The sequence below is a fragment of the Balaenoptera borealis genome, assembly GCF_965194805.1.
Source record: "Balaenoptera borealis genome assembly, contig: HAP1_SCAFFOLD_1861, whole genome shotgun sequence".
NCBI lineage: Eukaryota > Metazoa > Chordata > Mammalia > Artiodactyla > Balaenopteridae > Balaenoptera > Balaenoptera borealis.
Genome location: NW_028122395.1, coordinates 7754 through 28380, shown reverse-complemented (window position 1 = coordinate 28380; position 20627 = coordinate 7754). Strand labels below are relative to the sequence as shown.

The 20627-nt window shown below is 46.1% G+C and overlaps 1 long non-coding RNA gene across 1 annotated transcript; it reads right to left on the bottom strand.

Moving 5' to 3' along the window:
- Window positions 1–5654: 5654 nt before the first annotated feature.
- Window positions 5655–5861, bottom strand: LOC309622229. Its single transcript, XR_014240612.1, has 2 exons — window positions 5762–5861; window positions 5655–5725 (listed from the first exon to the last, which is right to left on the bottom strand). It is a non-coding gene; the product is annotated as an uncharacterized lncRNA (long non-coding RNA).
- Window positions 5862–20627: the final 14766 nt, after the last annotated feature.

Sequence of the window (20627 nt, the reverse complement as noted above, 5' to 3'; positions counted from 1 at the left end):
AGCCCGTGTCCCCTGCATTGGCAGGCGGACTCTTAACCACTGCGTCACCAGGGAAGTCCCCACAGACAAACTTTAAATACAAAACTATTCAAGGGGCTCCCCTGGTGGCGCAGTGGTTGAGAATCTGCCTGCTAATGCAGGGGACACGGGTTCGAGCCCTGGTCTGGGAAGATCCCACATGCCGCGGAGCAACCAGGTCCGTGAGCCACAACTCCTGAACCTGCGCGTCTGGAGCCTGTGCTCCGCAACAAGACAGGCCGCGATAGTGAGAGGCCCGCGCACCGCGATGAAGAGTGGCCCCCGCTTGCCACAACTAGAGAAAGCCTTCGCACAGAAACGAAGACCCAACACAGCCAAAAATAAATAAATTATTTAATCAATTAAAAAGAAAAGCTGTCTCTCAAATTTAACTTCCAGAATATATTCAGGAAAAACGCATACGCCCTTTTTGGCCAACCAAAGAAGCGGGCAATGCAAATCAACACTACAAAGAGGTATCACTTCGAATCAGAAAAAAGGACCATCCTCACAAAGGGTAAAAACCAGATATGCAGGACAAGGAGAGGAGAAAAGGGAGCCTCGTTACGCTGAAGGGGGGAATGTAAATTGCCAACGGCCACTCTGGAGAAGTGTGCTGTGTTTCCTAAAACATCTAAAAAACAGAGCTACAAAGCCTAGGGCGCTTCCACTCATGGGCCTATATGTTGGAAAATCCAAAAATCCACCGGACGCAGGCACCCCGTTTACTGCTGCTATGTTTACAACAGCCTCGACTTGGGTACAACTTCATAGTCCTTGGAAGGAAAAAATGGTGAAAGAAAATTTGATACTTAAGCACAACGGAATATTACTCAGCCCTGAAATCAATGAAATGAGGCCAGTTGCAGCAACTCAGGGGGACTTATGTATGGTCATTGAGAGTGAAATCAGTTAGACAGCAAGAGAAACTTATCATATCACTTATAAAGGGAATCTAAAAATCGCCAACCGTGAACTGAATTACAAACAGAACACCATCACACATTTACAAAACACACTTACAGCTGCTTAAGGGGAAAAGTGTGGTGCGGTGATGCATAAACCAGGAGGTTGAAATTGGCACAGATACCGTTCCATACGCCAATAATGTAATCGCCAAGACATACTCATGGTTCAAGGAACTGGACTCAGCACACTCTATTCACAGAAAAAACATATATCTGACTACTAGAAACTAGAAAAGAATTTATTGATGTCTCTCTGTAAGTGACTCAAGTGGATGTACAGCACCAAGAAACACAACATTGCAAATCAGCTCCAGCCCATTATAAAAATTAATTATAAAAAGAGAAAGACAGTGAGAGAGAGAGGAATTCTTACAAAATTCAATCAGGGGCTGTGAGGCAACTGGACTGACCACATCTACACTCACAGCTGAATGGGACGTAAGCCTGGACACCCTAACCCTAAACCCTAACCCTAACCCAACCCTAACCCTACCTTAACCCTAACCCTAACCCAACACTAACCCTAACCCTAAACCTAAACCCTAACCCTAACCCCTAACCCTAACCCAACCCTAAGCCTAACCCTAACCCCTAGCCCTAGCCCTAGCCCTAACCCTGACCCTAACCCCTAACCCTTAACCCCTAACCCCTAACCCTAACCAAGTTCACAAGTAAACTTCTCGCCCACCTGGAGAGAGTGATTTCATTTGAAAGAGTAAAGACACAATCAGCTCAGTAATTGGCCACGGGGGCTGGAGGGGCCAAGGTTAACCTGAGCTGGAGGAACGTGGGTGCCTGCCTGGATGCTCAGAGGCCAAGGGCTGTTCTGAGACCTGCTTGGACACCCGTGCAGATGGAACAAAGGATCCGCCCAGTCCCAAGAGGGCCCCACCGGCCCTCACGAACGCAACACCAGACTTCCCAGGTGGCGCAGTGGTTAAGAATCCACCTGCCAATGCAGGAGACACGGGTTTGAGCCCTGGTCAGGGAAGATCCCACATGCTGTGGAGCAACTAAGCCCGTGCACCACAACTACTGAGCCTGCGCTCTAGAACCCGCGAGCCCCAACTGCTGAAGCCCACGCGCTTAGAGCCTGTGCTCTGCAACAAGAGAAGCCACCGCAATGAGAAGCCCCCACTCGCCGCAACTAGAGAAAGCCTCCGGGCAGCAATGCAGACCCAACACAGCCCAAAATTAATTAATTAGTTAATTAATTAATTAAGAAAAAAAAAAGGCAGCACCTGGGGGCTGGCAGACTGATGCACCAAGTCTTACATCACGTCTACTTAGTATCCTGCATGTCAGGGCCATGCTGGACCTGGGGCTGCCCAGACAGAGTGGGGCCTGCATCACCCTTCCCAGGAGGGAGGGTGGAGGGAAACCCTGCATGACCTCTGAGGCCCTAAGAACCCTTGACTAAGGCTGAGCTCAATTTGAAACAGTGGGTGACCAGAGCAGACATTTCATTCATCTATCAATGAGAATCCAGCACTGGAGGAGCAGAAAACAATGGCCTCGCTCAACCTTGACGCTAATCCTGACATGGACCCTAACCCTAAACTCTGATCCTGACCCTAAGCCCTGACCTAACCTTAGCCTAACCCGTACCCTAAACCTGTACCTTACCCTAACCCATGCTCTACCCGTAGCCTACCTGTACCCCAATTCTAACCCATACCCTAACACCCACTCTAACACAGAACCCTAACACCCTGAGACCAAAACCATAAACCTTAACCAATAAGCAAAACCATAACCATAACCAAACCATAAAATATAGTCATTAACCATACCCATAAATAACTCATTAACCATAAAACTTAAACCATAACAGCAACCATAAACCATACACAGCCCCAACCCTCACACCAGCCCCAGCCCTAATGCTAACCCTCCAAACCACTTACACCAAGCCAAGTCTAATCAGATTATACAACTACATCTTGAAAAAGAAAACTGGGGAATTCTCTGGTGGCCCAGTGGTTAGGACTCTGTGCTTTCACTGCCAAGGGCTCGGGTTCGATCCCTGACTGGGGAACTAAGATCCCACAAGCCATGGGACGTGGCCAAAATAAATAAATAATTAAAATGAAATAAAACCACTATTTTAAAAAAGATTTTAAAAATAAAGGAAAAAAACAAGAAAACTACCCCAGTACAACTTATAAATAGGAATGTAAAAATCTATCACACAATAATAGCAACATGAAACCAACAGAACTTTAAATGGATAATGCCATAAGCAAGTATCTCTACACCAGGAATTTCAGGTTGCTCAACATATGAAAAGTAAGCAATGTATTCAACCACAATAATGGTGTGAAGTAAAAACACATAATCATATCAATTAATGCAAAACATCTACAATGAAAATCCAGTGTTATTTCATGAAAAACACTCAAGAAAGCAGGAATAAAAGGAAATTTGTTCAATATGGAAAAGAGTAGTACAAAAAGCCACAGCAAACATCATGCTCAACGTTAAAGACTGAAAGATTTACTCCTGAAATCAGGAACAGGGCCAGGAAGCTGGCCTTCATCACCGTTACTCAGTAGTGTACTGGAAGTTCTACCCAGAATCTTGAGGAAAGAAAGAAAAGGCATCCATGGGTGAATGGAAAAATTAAAACCGTGTCTCTTCACAGAACATAGGTCACATCATCTTATATATAAAACTACCTATAATCAGCAAAGAAATTATTTGAGCTAATCAACTAATTAATAAGCAAAGTTACAGAACAAAACATCAATTCATGAAAATCTATCTTATATGCATACGCTGGCAAAAAATAATCTGAAAAAGAATTTATGAGAACAATTCCATTTTTAAGAATGTCAACATCAATATTTAGGAGTATATTTAATCAAGGTACAAGACTTGTTTTTATGTATGTAAAGTTGTATGTTTGAAATTACTGGAAAGTCAATTACTTTTCAAAACATCATGTATGTCAACAGCATGCCAGAAAAGCAGAGAAAACATCAAACTTCCATATAGAAGCCAAGCCTTACCCAGATCCAGTTCACCCAAAGTCCACATGTCATTTAGAGGCACTGTGGGAAGGTTATATTAGGAGCCGCCGTGTTCCGTGTTGTGGACGACCTGGATATGGTAGAAACAGTGGGATTTTTGAATTCCAATTTTCCACTTCATTCCACAAAAAAACTATTAGAACTAATAAATCAATTCAGTAAAGTTGCAAAATCAATACACAGAAATCAGTTGCCTTTCTAAACACTAATAATGAACCATCAGAAAGAGAAAGAAAGCAACCCTGTTTACAACTGCATCAAAAAGAACAAAATACCTGGGAATAAAGTCAACCAAGGAGGTGAAAGACCTGCACACTGAAAACTTGAAGACATTGATGAAGACATTGCAAAACACACCAATAAATGGAAAGATATCCTGTTCTCATGGAATGGAACAATTAATATTGTTAAAATATCCATGCTACCCGAAGCAGTGGACACAGTGAATGCAATCCCTCCCAAAATTCCATGGTATTTCCCCCCAAAATAGAGCAAATCCTCCTAATATCTGTGGGGAACCACAAAGGACCCCAAATAGCCAAAGAAACCCTGAAAAAAGAGAACGGGCTGGAGGCATCTCCCTCCCTGACGTCACACTCTGCTGAGAAGCTACAGTCACCAAAACAGTGTGGAACTGGCTCAAAACGGGCGCAGGGACCAGAGGAACAGGACAGAGAGACCAGAATTCAACCCACACGGACGGGGTCGGTGAATTTATGACACAGGGACCAAGGACACACCAAGGAGCACGACACGCCCCACGATAAATGGTGCTGGGAAAACTGGACGCCCCATAACTCACGCTGGCTACCCTGCACACAAACCTGACCAAACACCCAGCTTTCCACGCCAAGCCCTCCCTCGCTCACACGAAGACGGACCCCCTCAACGGTCAGTCGCCCACAGGAAGCTTCTCCCCACTTTTCCTCACCGTCTCTTCACCTTTTCCTCAGGCATCACCTGGGTCCTCAGGAAACCTAGTTCCCCAGTCAGCGTGGAGGCAGCCCCACTTTGTCCTGAAGCCGAAACCCCACCGAGTCCTGAGGAGATGGAGACCGAGCTCCTCTCAGCCGAGACGCTGAGCCGGGCGTCCTACCCGAAGGCCCCCGCCCCCGCCCCCGCCCCCGCGCCTGAGGCGGCTCAACTCCTCTCAGCTGCCCTCACAATGGAGTTCCATGGAAGGAGCATGCGCTGTGGGTCAGAGAGGCGAACTCGGCGCCACCCTGTGGTCAGTGCAGGAAGTGCAGGCCGCGCCTCCCTCACAGGTCACTGGGGGCAGCGTGCCCTACTGACAGGACTGCTGAATCCATTAAACTGGAAATTCAAACGAAAATGGAGTCTCTATCCCAAAAGTTTTCTAAAAGTAGTTAAGGAACAATTAATTGGAAACCATTTGGAATGAAGTGAATGTAGATGCAAACTTTACAACTTATACCAAATTCACTCAAAGTTATTCAGAGGCAAATTTTATTTTAGTTTATAATTTATGCTTGGCTGCGTTGGGTCTTCGTTGCTGCATGTGGGCTTTCTCTAGTTGCGTCGAGCGGGGCTACTCTTCGTTGCGGTGCACGGGCTTCTCATTGCGGTGGCTTCTCTTGTGAGCGAGCACGGGCTCTAGGCGCGCAGGCTTCAGTAGTTGTGCCGCGCAGGCTTGGTTGCTCTGCGGCATGTGGGATCTTCCCGGACCAGGGCTCGAGCCCGTGTCCCCTGCATTGTCAGGCGGACTCTTAACCACTGCGTCACCAGGGAAGTCCCCACAGACAAACTTTAAATACAAAACTATTCAAGGGGCTCCCCTGGTGGCGCAGTGGTTGAGAATCTGCCTGCTAATGCAGGGGACACGGGTTCGAGCCCTGGTCTGGGAAGATCCCACATGCCGCGGAGCAACCAGGCCCGTGAGCCACAACTCCTGAACCTGCGCGTCTGGAGCCTGTGCTCCGCAACAAGACAGGCCGCGATAGTGAGAGGCCCGCGCACCGCGATGAAGAGTGGCCCCCGCTTGCCACAACTAGAGAAAGCCTTCGCACAGAAACGAAGACCCAACACAGCCAAAAATAAATAAATTATTTAATCAATTAAAAAGAAAAGCTGTCTCTCAAATTTAACTTCCAGAATATATTCAGGAAAAACGCATACGCCCTTTTTGGCCAACCAAAGAAGCGGGCAATGCAAATCAACACTACAAAGAGGTATCACTTCGAATCAGAAAAAAGGACCATCCTCACAAAGGGTAAAAACCAGATATGCAGGACAAGGAGAGGAGAAAAGGGAGCCTCGTTACGCTGAAGGGGGGAATGTAAATTGCCAACGGCCACTCTGGAGAAGTGTGCTGTGTTTCCTAAAACATCTAAAAAACAGAGCTACAAAGCATAGGGCGCTTCCACTCATGGGCCTATATGTTGGAAAATCCAAAAATCCACCGGACGCAGGCACCCCGTTTACTGCTGCTATGTTTACAACAGCCTCGACTTGGGTACAACTTCATAGTCCTTGGAAGGAAAAAATGGTGAAAGAAAATTTGATACTTAAGCACAACGGAATATTACTCAGCCCTGAAATCAATGAAATGAGGCCAGTTGCAGCAACTCAGGGGGACTTATGTATGGTCATTGAGAGTGAAATCAGTTAGACAGCAAGAGAAACTTATCATATCACTTATAAAGGGAATCTAAAAATCGCCAACCGTGAACTGAATTACAAACAGAACACCATCACACATTTACAAAACACACTTACGGCTGCTTAAGGGGAAAAGTGTGGTGCGGTGATGCATAAACCAGGAGGTTGAAATTGGCACAGATACCGTTCCATACGCCAATAATGTAATCGCCAAGACATACTCATGGTTCAAGGAACTGGACTCAGCACACTCTATTCACAGAAAAAACATATATCTGACTACTAGAAACTAGAAAAGAATTTATTGATGTCTCTCTGTAAGTGACTCAAGTGGATGTACAGCACCAAGAAACACAACATTGCAAATCAGCTCCAGCCCATTATAAAAATTAATTATAAAAAGAGAAAGACAGTGAGAGAGAGAGGAATTCTTACAAAATTCAATCAGGGGCTGTGAGGCAACTGGACTGACCACATCTACACTCACAGCTGAATGGGACGTAAGGCTGGACACCCTAACCCTAAACCCTAACCCTAACCCAACCCTAACCCTACCTTAACCCTAACCCTAACCCAACACTAACCCTAACCCTAAACCTAAACCCTAACCCTAACCCCTAACCCTAACCCAACCCTAAGCCTAACCCTAACCCCTAGCCCTAGCCCTAGCCCTAACCCTGACCCTAACCCCTAACCCTTAACCCCTAACCCCTAACCCTAACCAAGTTCACAAGTAAACTTCTCGCCCACCTGGAGAGAGTGATTTCATTTGAAAGAGTAAAGACACAATCAGCTCAGTAATTGGCCACGGGGGCTGGAGGGGCCAAGGTTAACCTGAGCTGGAGGAACGTGGGTGCCTGCCTGGATGCTCAGAGGCCAAGGGCTGTTCTGAGACCTGCTTGGACACCCGTGCAGATGGAACAAAGGATCCGCCCAGTCCCAAGAGGGCCCCACCGGCCCTCACGAACGCAACACCAGACTTCCCAGGTGGCGCAGTGGTTAAGAATCCACCTGCCAATGCAGGAGACACGGGTTTGAGCCCTGGTCAGGGAAGATCCCACATGCTGTGGAGCAACTAAGCCCGTGCACCACAACTACTGAGCCTGCGCTCTAGAACCCGCGAGCCCCAACTGCTGAAGCCCACGCGCTTAGAGCCTGTGCTCTGCAACAAGAGAAGCCACCGCAATGAGAAGCCCCCACTCGCCGCAACTAGAGAAAGCCTCCGGGCAGCAATGCAGACCCAACACAGCCCAAAATTAATTAATTAATTAATTAATTAAGGAAAAAAAAAAGGCAGCACCTGGGGGCTGGCAGACTGATGCACCAAGTCTTACATCACGTCTACTTAGTATCCTGCATGTCAGGGCCATGCTGGACCTGGGGCTGCCCAGACAGAGTGGGGCCTGCATCACCCTTCCCAGGAGGGAGGGTGGAGGGAAACCCTGCATGACCTCTGAGGCCCTAAGAACCCTTGACTAAGGCTGAGCTCAATTTGAAACAGTGGGTGACCAGAGCAGACATTTCATTCATCTATCAATGAGAATCCAGCACTGGAGGAGCAGAAAACAATGGCCTCGCTCAACCTTGACGCTAATCCTGACATGGACCCTAACCCTAAACTCTGATCCTGACCCTAAGCCCTGACCTAACCTTAGCCTAACCCGTACCCTAAACCTGTACCTTACCCTAACCCATGCTCTACCCGTAGCCTACCTGTACCCCAATTCTAACCCATACCCTAACACCCACTCTAACACAGAACCCTAACACCCTGAGACCAAAACCATAAACCTTAACCAATAAGCAAAACCATAACCATAACCAAACCATAAAATATAGTCATTAACCATACCCATAAATAACTCATTAACCATAAAACTTAAACCATAACAGCAACCATAAACCATACACAGCCCCAACCCTCACACCAGCCCCAGCCCTAATGCTAACCCTCCAAACCACTTACACCAAGCCAAGTCTAATCAGATTATACAACTACATCTTGAAAAAGAAAACTGGGGAATTCTCTGGTGGCCCAGTGGTTAGGACTCTGTGCTTTCACTGCCAAGGGCTCGGGTTCGATCCCTGACTGGGGAACTAAGATCCCACAAGCCATGGGACGTGGCCAAAATAAATAAATAATTAAAATGAAATAAAACCACTATTTTAAAAAAGATTTTAAAAATAAAGGAAAAAAACAAGAAAACTACCCCAGTACAACTTATAAATAGGAATGTAAAAATCTATCACACAATAATAGCAACATGAAACCAACAGAACTTTAAATGGATAATGCCATAAGCAAGTATCTCTACACCAGGAATTTCAGGTTGCTCAACATATGAAAAGTAAGCAATGTATTCAACCACAATAATGGTGTGAAGTAAAAACACATAATCATATCAATTAATGCAAAACATCTACAATGAAAATCCAGTGTTATTTCATGAAAAACACTCAAGAAAGCAGGAATAAAAGGAAATTTGTTCAATATGGAAAAGAGTAGTACAAAAAGCCACAGCAAACATCATGCTCAACGTTAAAGACTGAAAGATTTACTCCTGAAATCAGGAACAGGGCCAGGAAGCTGGCCTTCATCACCGTTACTCAATAGTGTACTGGAAGTTCTACCCAGAATCTTGAGGAAAGAAAGAAAAGGCATCCATGGGCGAATGGAAAAATTAAAACCGTGTCTCTTCACAGAACATAGGTCACATCATCTTATATATAAAACTACCTATAATCAGCAAAGAAATTATTGGAGCTAATCAACTAATTAATAAGCAAAGTTACAGAACAAAACATCAATTCATGAAAATCTATCTTATATGCATACGCTGGCAAAAAATAATCTGAAAAAGAATTTATGAGAACAATTCCATTTTTAAGAATGTCAACATCAATATTTAGGAGTATGTTTAATCAAGGTACGAGACTTGTTTTTATGTATGTAAAGTTGTATGTTGGAAATTACTGGAAAGTCAATTACTTTTCAAAACATCATGTATGTCAACAGCATGCCAGAAAAGCAGAGAAAACATCAAACTTCCATATAGAAGCCAAGCCTTACCCAGATCCAGTTCACCCAAAGTCCACATGTCATTTAGAGGCACTGTGGGAAGGTTATATTAGGAGCCGCCGTGTTCCGTGTTGTGGACGACCTGGATATGGTAGAAACAGTGGGATTTTTGAATTCCAATTTTCCACTTCAGTCCACAAAAAAACTATTAGAACTAATAAATCAATTCAGTAAAGTTGCAAAATCAATACACAGAAATCAGTTGCCTTTCTAAACACTAATAATGAACCATCAGAAAGAGAAAGAAAGCAACCCTATTTACAACTGCATCAAAAAGAACAAAATACCTGGGAATAAAGTCAACCAAGGAGGTGAAAGACCTGCACACTGAAAACTTGAAGACATTGATGAAGACATTGAAAGACACACCAATAAATGGAAAGATATCCTGTTCTCATGGAATGGAACAATTAATATTGTTAAAATATCCATGCTACCCGAAGCAGTGGACACAGGGAATGCAATCCCTCCCAAAATTCCATGGTATTTCCCCCCAAAATAGAGCAAATCCTCCTAATATCTGTGGGGAACCACAAAGGACCCCAAATAGCCAAAGAAACCCTGAAAAAAGAGAACGGGCTGGAGGCATCTCCCTCCCTGACGTCACACTCTGCTGAGAAGCTACAGTCACCAAAACAGTGTGGAACTGGCTCAAAACGGGCGCAGGGACCAGAGGAACAGGACAGAGAGACCAGAATTCAACCCACACGGACGGGGTCGGTGAATTTATGACACAGGGACCAAGGGCACACCAAGGAGCACGACACTCCCCACGATAAATGGTGCTGGGAAAACTGGACGCCCCATAACTCACGCTGGCTACCCTGCACACAAACCTGACCAAACACCCAGCTTTCCACGCCAAGCCCTCCCTCGCTCACACGAAGACGGACCCCCTCAACGGTCAGTCGCCCACAGGAAGCTTCTCCCCACTTTTCCTCACCGTCTCTTCACCTTTTCCTCAGGCATCACCTGGGTCCTCAGGAAACCTAGTTCCCCAGTCAGCGTGGACGCAGCCCCATTTTGTCCTGAAGCCGAAACCCCAGCGAGTCCTAAGGAGACGGAGACCGAGCTCCTCTCAGCAGAGACGCTGAGCCGGGCGTCCTACCCGAAGGCCCCCGCCCCCGCCCCCGCGCCTGAGGCGGCTCAACTCCTCTCAGCTGCCCTCACAATGGAGTTCCATGGAAGGAGCATGCGCTGTGGGTCAGAGAGGCGAACTCGGCGCCACCCTGTGGTCAGTGCAGGAAGTGCAGGCCGCGCCTCCCTCACAGGTCACTGGGGGCAGCGTGCCCTACTGACAGGACTGCTGAATCCATTAAACTGGAAATTCAAACGAAAATGGAGTCTCTATCCCAAAAGTTTTCTAAAAGTAGTTAAGGAACAATTAATTGGAAACCATTTGGAATGAAGTGAATGTAGATGCAAACTTTACAACTTATACCAAATTCACTCAGAGTTATTCAGAGGCAAATTTTATTTTAGTTTATAATTTATGTTTGGCTGCGTTGGGTCTTCGTTGCTGCATGTGGGCTTTCTCTAGTTGCGTCGAGCGGGGCTACTCTTCGTTGCGGTGCACGGGCTTCTCATTGCGGTGGCTTCTCTTGTGAGCGAGCACGGGCTCTAGGCGCGCAGGCTTCAGTAGTTGTGCCGCGCAGGCTTGGTTGCTCTGCGGCATGTGGGATCTTCCCGGACCAGGGCTCGAGCCCGTGTCCCCTGCATTGGCAGGCGGACTCTTAACCACTGCGTCACCAGGGAAGTCCCCACAGACAAACTTTAAATACAAAACTATTCAAGGGGCTCCCCTGGTGGCGCAGTGGTTGAGAATCTGCCTGCTAATGCAGGGGACACGGGTTCGAGCCCTGGTCTGGGAAGATCCCACATGCCGCGGAGCAACCAGGTCCGTGAGCCACAACTCCTGAACCTGCGCGTCTGGAGCCTGTGCTCCGCAACAAGACAGGCCGCGATAGTGAGAGGCCCGCGCACCGCGATGAAGAGTGGCCCCCGCTTGCCACAACTAGAGAAAGCCTTCGCACAGAAACGAAGACCCAACACAGCCAAAAATAAATAAATTATTTAATCAATTAAAAAGAAAAGCTGTCTCTCAAATTTAACTTCCAGAATATATTCAGGAAAAACGCATACGCCCTTTTTGGCCAACCAAAGAAGCGGGCAATGCAAATCAACACTACAAAGAGGTATCACTTCGAATCAGAAAAAAGGACCATCCTCACAAAGGGTAAAAACCAGATATGCAGGACAAGGAGAGGAGAAAAGGGAGCCTCGTTACGCTGAAGGGGGGAATGTAAATTGCCAACGGCCACTCTGGAGAAGTGTGCTGTGTTTCCTAAAACATCTAAAAAACAGAGCTACAAAGCCTAGGGCGCTTCCACTCATGGGCCTATATGTTGGAAAATCCAAAAATCCACCGGACGCAGGCACCCCGTTTACTGCTGCTATGTTTACAACAGCCTCGACTTGGGTACAACTTCATAGTCCTTGGAAGGAAAAAATGGTGAAAGAAAATTTGATACTTAAGCACAACGGAATATTACTCAGCCCTGAAATCAATGAAATGAGGCCAGTTGCAGCAACTCAGGGGGACTTATGTATGGTCATTGAGAGTGAAATCAGTTAGACAGCAAGAGAAACTTATCATATCACTTATAAAGGGAATCTAAAAATCGCCAACCGTGAACTGAATTACAAACAGAACACCATCACACATTTACAAAACACACTTACAGCTGCTTAAGGGGAAAAGTGTGGTGCGGTGATGCATAAACCAGGAGGTTGAAATTGGCACAGATACCGTTCCATACGCCAATAATGTAATCGCCAAGACATACTCATGGTTCAAGGAACTGGACTCAGCACACTCTATTCACAGAAAAAACATATATCTGACTACTAGAAACTAGAAAAGAATTTATTGATGTCTCTCTGTAAGTGACTCAAGTGGATGTACAGCACCAAGAAACACAACATTGCAAATCAGCTCCAGCCCATTATAAAAATTAATTATAAAAAGAGAAAGACAGTGAGAGAGAGAGGAATTCTTACAAAATTCAATCAGGGGCTGTGAGGCAACTGGACTGACCACATCTACACTCACAGCTGAATGGGACGTAAGGCTGGACACCCTAACCCTAAACCCTAACCCTAACCCAACCCTAACCCTACCTTAACCCTAACCCTAACCCAACACTAACCCTAACCCTAAACCTAAACCCTAACCCTAACCCCTAACCCTAACCCAACCCTAAGCCTAACCCTAACCCCTAGCCCTAGCCCTAGCCCTAACCCTGACCCTAACCCCTAACCCTTAACCCCTAACCCCTAACCCTAACCAAGTTCACAAGTAAACTTCTCGCCCACCTGGAGAGAGTGATTTCATTTGAAAGAGTAAAGACACAATCAGCTCAGTAATTGGCCACGGGGGCTGGAGGGGCCAAGGTTAACCTGAGCTGGAGGAACGTGGGTGCCTGCCTGGATGCTCAGAGGCCAAGGGCTGTTCTGAGACCTGCTTGGACACCCGTGCAGATGGAACAAAGGATCCGCCCAGTCCCAAGAGGGCCCCACCGGCCCTCACGAACGCAACACCAGACTTCCCAGGTGGCGCAGTGGTTAAGAATCCACCTGCCAATGCAGGAGACACGGGTTTGAGCCCTGGTCAGGGAAGATCCCACATGCTGTGGAGCAACTAAGCCCGTGCACCACAACTACTGAGCCTGCGCTCTAGAACCCGCGAGCCCCAACTGCTGAAGCCCACGCGCTTAGAGCCTGTGCTCTGCAACAAGAGAAGCCACCGCAATGAGAAGCCCCCACTCGCCGCAACTAGAGAAAGCCTCCGGGCAGCAATGCAGACCCAACACAGCCCAAAATTAATTAATTAATTAATTAATTAAGGAAAAAAAAAAGGCAGCACCTGGGGGCTGGCAGACTGATGCACCAAGTCTTACATCACGTCTACTTAGTATCCTGCATGTCAGGGCCATGCTGGACCTGGGGCTGCCCAGACAGAGTGGGGCCTGCATCACCCTTCCCAGGAGGGAGGGTGGAGGGAAACCCTGCATGACCTCTGAGGCCCTAAGAACCCTTGACTAAGGCTGAGCTCAATTTGAAACAGTGGGTGACCAGAGCAGACATTTCATTCATCTATCAATGAGAATCCAGCACTGGAGGAGCAGAAAACAATGGCCTCGCTCAACCTTGACGCTAATCCTGACATGGACCCTAACCCTAAACTCTGATCCTGACCCTAAGCCCTGACCTAACCTTAGCCTAACCCGTACCCTAAACCTGTACCTTACCCTAACCCATGCTCTACCCGTAGCCTACCTGTACCCCAATTCTAACCCATACCCTAACACCCACTCTAACACAGAACCCTAACACCCTGAGACCAAAACCATAAACCTTAACCAATAAGCAAAACCATAACCATAACCAAACCATAAAATATAGTCATTAACCATACCCATAAATAACTCATTAACCATAAAACTTAAACCATAACAGCAACCATAAACCATACACAGCCCCAACCCTCACACCAGCCCCAGCCCTAATGCTAACCCTCCAAACCACTTACACCAAGCCAAGTCTAATCAGATTATACAACTACATCTTGAAAAAGAAAACTGGGGAATTCTCTGGTGGCCCAGTGGTTAGGACTCTGTGCTTTCACTGCCAAGGGCTCGGGTTCGATCCCTGACTGGGGAACTAAGATCCCACAAGCCATGGGACGTGGCCAAAATAAATAAATAATTAAAATGAAATAAAACCACTATTTTAAAAAAGATTTTAAAAATAAAGGAAAAAAACAAGAAAACTACCCCAGTACAACTTATAAATAGGAATGTAAAAATCTATCACACAATAATAGCAACATGAAACCAACAGAACTTTAAATGGATAATGCCATAAGCAAGTATCTCTACACCAGGAATTTCAGGTTGCTCAACATATGAAAAGTAAGCAATGTATTCAACCACAATAATGGTGTGAAGTAAAAACACATAATCATATCAATTAATGCAAAACATCTACAATGAAAATCCAGTGTTATTTCATGAAAAACACTCAAGAAAGCAGGAATAAAAGGAAATTTGTTCAATATGGAAAAGAGTAGTACAAAAAGCCACAGCAAACATCATGCTCAACGTTAAAGACTGAAAGATTTACTCCTGAAATCAGGAACAGGGCCAGGAAGCTGGCCTTCATCACCGTTACTCAATAGTGTACTGGAAGTTCTACCCAGAATCTTGAGGAAAGAAAGAAAAGGCATCCATGGGTGAATGGAAAAATTAAAACCGTGTCTCTTCACAGAACATAGGTCACATCATCTTATATATAAAACTACCTATAATCAGCAAAGAAATTATTTGAGCTAATCAACTAATTAATAAGCAAAGTTACAGAACAAAACATCAATTCATGAAAATCTATCTTATATGCATACGCTGGCAAAAAATAATCTGAAAAAGAATTTATGAGAACAATTCCATTTTTAAGAATGTCAACATCAATATTTAGGAGTATGTTTAATCAAGGTACGAGACTTGTTTTTATGTATGTAAAGTTGTATGTTGGAAATTACTGGAAAGTCAATTACTTTTCAAAACATCATGTATGTCAACAGCATGCCAGAAAAGCAGAGAAAACATCAAACTTCCATATAGAAGCCAAGCCTTACCCAGATCCAGTTCACCCAAAGTCCACATGTCATTTAGAGGCACTGTGGGAAGGTTATATTAGGAGCCGCCGTGTTCCGTGTTGTGGACGACCTGGATATGGTAGAAACAGTGGGATTTTTGAATTCCAATTTTCCACTTCAGTCCACAAAAAAACTATTAGAACTAATAAATCAATTCAGTAAAGTTGCAAAATCAATACACAGAAATCAGTTGCCTTTCTAAACACTAATAATGAACCATCAGAAAGAGAAAGAAAGCAACCCTATTTACAACTGCATCAAAAAGAACAAAATACCTGGGAATAAAGTCAACCAAGGAGGTGAAAGACCTGCACACTGAAAACTTGAAGACATTGATGAAGACATTGAAAGACACACCAATAAATGGAAAGATATCCTGTTCTCATGGAATGGAACAATTAATATTGTTAAAATATCCATGCTACCCGAAGCAGTGGACACAGGGAATGCAATCCCTCCCAAAATTCCATGGTATTTCCCCCCAAAATAGAGCAAATCCTCCTAATATCTGTGGGGAACCACAAAGGACCCCAAATAGCCAAAGAAACCCTGAAAAAAGAGAACGGGCTGGAGGCATCTCCCTCCCTGACGTCACACTCTGCTGAGAAGCTACAGTCACCAAAACAGTGTGGAACTGGCTCAAAACGGGCGCAGGGACCAGAGGAACAGGACAGAGAGACCAGAATTCAACCCACACGGACGGGGTCGGTGAATTTATGACACAGGGACCAAGGGCACACCAAGGAGCACGACACTCCCCACGATAAATGGTGCTGGGAAAACTGGACGCCCCATAACTCACGCTGGCTACCCTGCACACAAACCTGACCAAACACCCAGCTTTCCACGCCAAGCCCTCCCTCGCTCACACGAAGACGGACCCCCTCAACGGTCAGTCGCCCACAGGAAGCTTCTCCCCACTTTTCCTCACCGTCTCTTCACCTTTTCCTCAGGCATCACCTGGGTCCTCAGGAAACCTAGTTCCCCAGTCAGCGTGGACGCAGCCCCATTTTGTCCTGAAGCCGAAACCCCAGCGAGTCCTAAGGAGACGGAGACCGAGCTCCTCTCAGCAGAGACGCTGAGCCGGGCGTCCTACCCGAAGGCCCCCGCCCCCGCCCCCGCGCCTGAGGCGGCTCAACTCCTCTCAGCTGCCCTCACAATGGAGTTCCATGGAAGGAGCATGCGCTGTGGGTCAGAGAGGCGAACTCGGCGCCACCCTGTGGTCAGTGCAGGAAGTGCAGGCCGCGCCTCCCTCACAGGTCACTGGGGGCAGCGTGCCCTACTGACAGGACTGCTGAATCCATTAAACTGGAAATTCAAACGAAAATGGAGTCTCTATCCCAAAAGTTTTCTAAAAGTAGTTAAGGAACAATTAATTGGAAACCATTTGGAATGAAGTGAATGTAGATGCAAACTTTACAACTTATACCAAATTCACTCAGAGTTATTCAGAGGCAAATTTTATTTTAGTTTATAATTTATGTTTGGCTGCGTTGGGTCTTCGTTGCTGCATGTGGGCTTTCTCTAGTTGCTTCGAGCGGGGCTACTCTTCGTTGCGGTGCACGGGCTTCTCATTGCGGTGGCTTCTCTTGTGAGCGAGCACGGGCTCTAGGCGCGCAGGCTTCAGTAGTTGTGCCGCGCAGGCTTGGTTGCTCTGCGGCATGTGGGATCTTCCCGGACCAGGGCTCGAGCCCGTGTCCCCTGCATTGGCAGGCGGACTCTTAACCACTGCGTCACCAGGGAAGTCCCCACAGACAAACTTTAAATACAAAACTATTCAAGGGGCTCCCCTGGTGGCGCAGTGGTTGAGAATCTGCCTGCTAATGCAGGGGACACGGGTTCGAGCCCTGGTCTGGGAAGATCCCACATGCCGCGGAGCAACCAGGCCCGTGAGCCACAACTCCTGAACCTGCGCGTCTGGAGCCTGTGCTCCGCAACAAGACAGGCCGCGATAGTGAGAGGCCCGCGCACCGCGATGAAGAGTGGCCCCCGCTTGCCACAACTAGAGAAAGCCTTCGCACAGAAACGAAGACCCAACACAGCCAAAAATAAATAAATTATTTAATCAATTAAAAAGAAAAGCTGTCTCTCAAATTTAACTTCCAGAATATATTCAGGAAAAACGCATACGCCCTTTTTGGCCAACCAAAGAAGCGGGCAATGCAAATCAACACTACAAAGAGGTATCACTTCGAATCAGAAAAAAGGACCATCCTCACAAAGGGTAAAAACCAGATATGCAGGACAAGGAGAGGAGAAAAGGGAGCCTCGTTACGCTGAAGGGGGGAATGTAAATTGCCAACGGCCACTCTGGAGAAGTGTGCTGTGTTTCCTAAAACATCTAAAAAACAGAGCTACAAAGCATAGGGCGCTTCCACTCATGGGCCTATATGTTGGAAAATCCAAAAATCCACCGGACGCAGGCACCCCGTTTACTGCTGCTATGTTTACAACAGCCTCGACTTGGGTACAACTTCATAGTCCTTGGAAGGAAAAAATGGTGAAAGAAAATTTGATACTTAAGCACAACGGAATATTACTCAGCCCTGAAATCAATGAAATGAGGCCAGTTGCAGCAACTCAGGGGGACTTATGTATGGTCATTGAGAGTGAAATCAGTTAGACAGCAAGAGAAACTTATCATATCACTTATAAAGGGAATCTAAAAATCGCCAACCGTGAACTGAATTACAAACAGAACACCATCACACATTTACAAAACACACTTACAGCTGCTTAAGGGGAAAAGTGTGGTGCGGTGATGCATAAACCAGGAGGTTGAAATTGGCACAGATACCGTTCCATACGCCAATAATGTAATCGCCAAGACATACTCATGGTTCAAGGAACGGGACTCAGCACACTCTATTCACAGAAAAAACATATATCTGACTACTAGAAACTAGAAAAGAATTTATTGATGTCTCTCTGTAAGTGACTCAAGTACAGCACCAAGAAACACAACATTGCAAATCAGCTCCAGCCCATTATAAAAATTAATTATAAAAAGAGAAAGACAGTGAGAGAGAGAGGAATTCTTACAAAATTCAATCAGGGGCTGTGAGGCAACTGGACTGACCACATCTACACTCACAGCTGAATGGGACGTAAGGCTGGACACCCTAACCCTAAACCCTAACCCTAACCCAACCCTAACCCTACCTTAACCCTAACCCTAACCCAACACTAACCCTAACCCTAAACCTAAACCCTAACCCTAACCCCTAACCCTAACCCAACCCTAAGCCTAACCCTAACCCCTAGCCCTAGCCCTAGCCCTAACCCTGACCCTAACCCCTAACCCTTAACCCCTAACCCCTAACCCTAACCAAGTTCACAAGTAAACTTCTCGCCCACCTGGAGAGAGTGATTTCATTTGAAAGAGTAAAGACACAATCAGCTCAGTAATTGGCCACGGGGGCTGGAGGGGCCAAGGTTAACCTGAGCTGGAGGAACGTGGGTGCCTGCCTGGATGCTCAGAGGCCAAGGGCTGTTCTGAGACCTGCTTGGACACCCGTGCAGATGGAACAAAGGATCCGCCCAGTCCCAAGAGGGCCCCACCGGCCCTCACGAACGCAACACCAGACTTCCCAGGTGGCGCAGTGGTTAAGAATCCACCTGCCAATGCAGGAGACACGGGTTTGAGCCCTGGTCAGGGAAGATCCCACATGCTGTGGAGCAACTAAGCCCGTGCACCACAACTACTGAGCCTGCGCTCTAGAACCCGCGAGCCCCAACTGCTGAAGCCCACGCGCTTAGAGCCTGTGCTCTGCAACAAGAGAAGCCACCGCAATGAGAAGCCCCCACTCGCCGCAACTAGAGAAAGCCTCCGGGCAGCAATGCAGACCCAACACAGCCCAAAATTAATTAATTAGTTAATTAATTAATTAAGAAAAAAAAAAGGCAGCACCTGGGGGCTGGCAGACTGATGCACCAAGTCTTACATCACGTCTACTTAGTATCCTGCATGTCAGGGCCATGCTGGACCTGGGGCTGCCCAGACAGAGTGGGGCCTGCATCACCCTTCCCAGGAGGGAGGGTGGAGGGAAACCCTGCATGACCTCTGAGGCCCTAAGAACCCTTGACTAAGGCTGAGCTCAATTTGAAACAGTGGGTGACCAGAGCAGACATTTCATTCATCTATCAATGAGAATCCAGCACTGGAGGAGCAGAAAACAATGGCCTCGCTCAACCTTGACGCTAATCCTGACATGGACCCTAACCCTAAACTCTGATCCTGACCCTAAGCCCTGACCTAACCTTAGCCTAACCCGTACCCTAAACCTGTACCTTACCCTAACCCATGCTCTACCCGTAGCCTACCTGTACCCCAATTCTAACCCATACCCTAACACCCACTCTAACACAGAACCCTAACACCCTGAGACCAAAACCATAAACCTTAACCAATAAGCAAAACCATAACCATAACCAAACCATAAAATATAGTCATTAACCATACCCATAAATAACTCATTAACCATAAAACTTAAACCATAACAGCAACCATAAACCATACACAGCCCCAACCCTCACACCAGCCCCAGCCCTAATGCTAACCCTCCAAACCACTTACACCAAGCCAAGTCTAATCAGATTATACAACTACATCTTGAAAAAGAAAACTGGGGAATTCTCTGGTGGCCCAGTGGTTAGGACTCTGTGCTTTCACTGCCAAGGGCTCGGGTTCGATCCCTGACTGGGGAACTAAGATCCCACAAGCCATGGGACGTGGCCAAAATAAATAAATAATTAAAATGAAATAAAACCACTATTTTAAAAAAGATTTTAAAAATAAAGGAAAAAAACAAGAAAACTACCCCAGTACAACTTATAAATAGGAATGTAAAAATCTATCACACAATAATAGCAACATGAAACCAACAGAACTTTAAATGGATAATGCCATAAGCAAGTATCTCTACACCAGGAATTTCAGGTTGCTCAACATATGAAAAGTAAGCAATGTATTCAACCACAATAATGGTGTGAAGTAAAAACACATAATCATATCAATTAATGCAAAACATCTACAATGAAAATCCAGTGTTATTTCATGAAAAACACTCAAGAAAGCAGGAATAAAAGGAAATTTGTTCAATATGGAAAAGAGTAGTACAAAAAGCCACAGCAAACATCATGCTCAACGTTAAAGACTGAAAGATTTACTCCTGAAATCAGGAACAGGGCCAGGA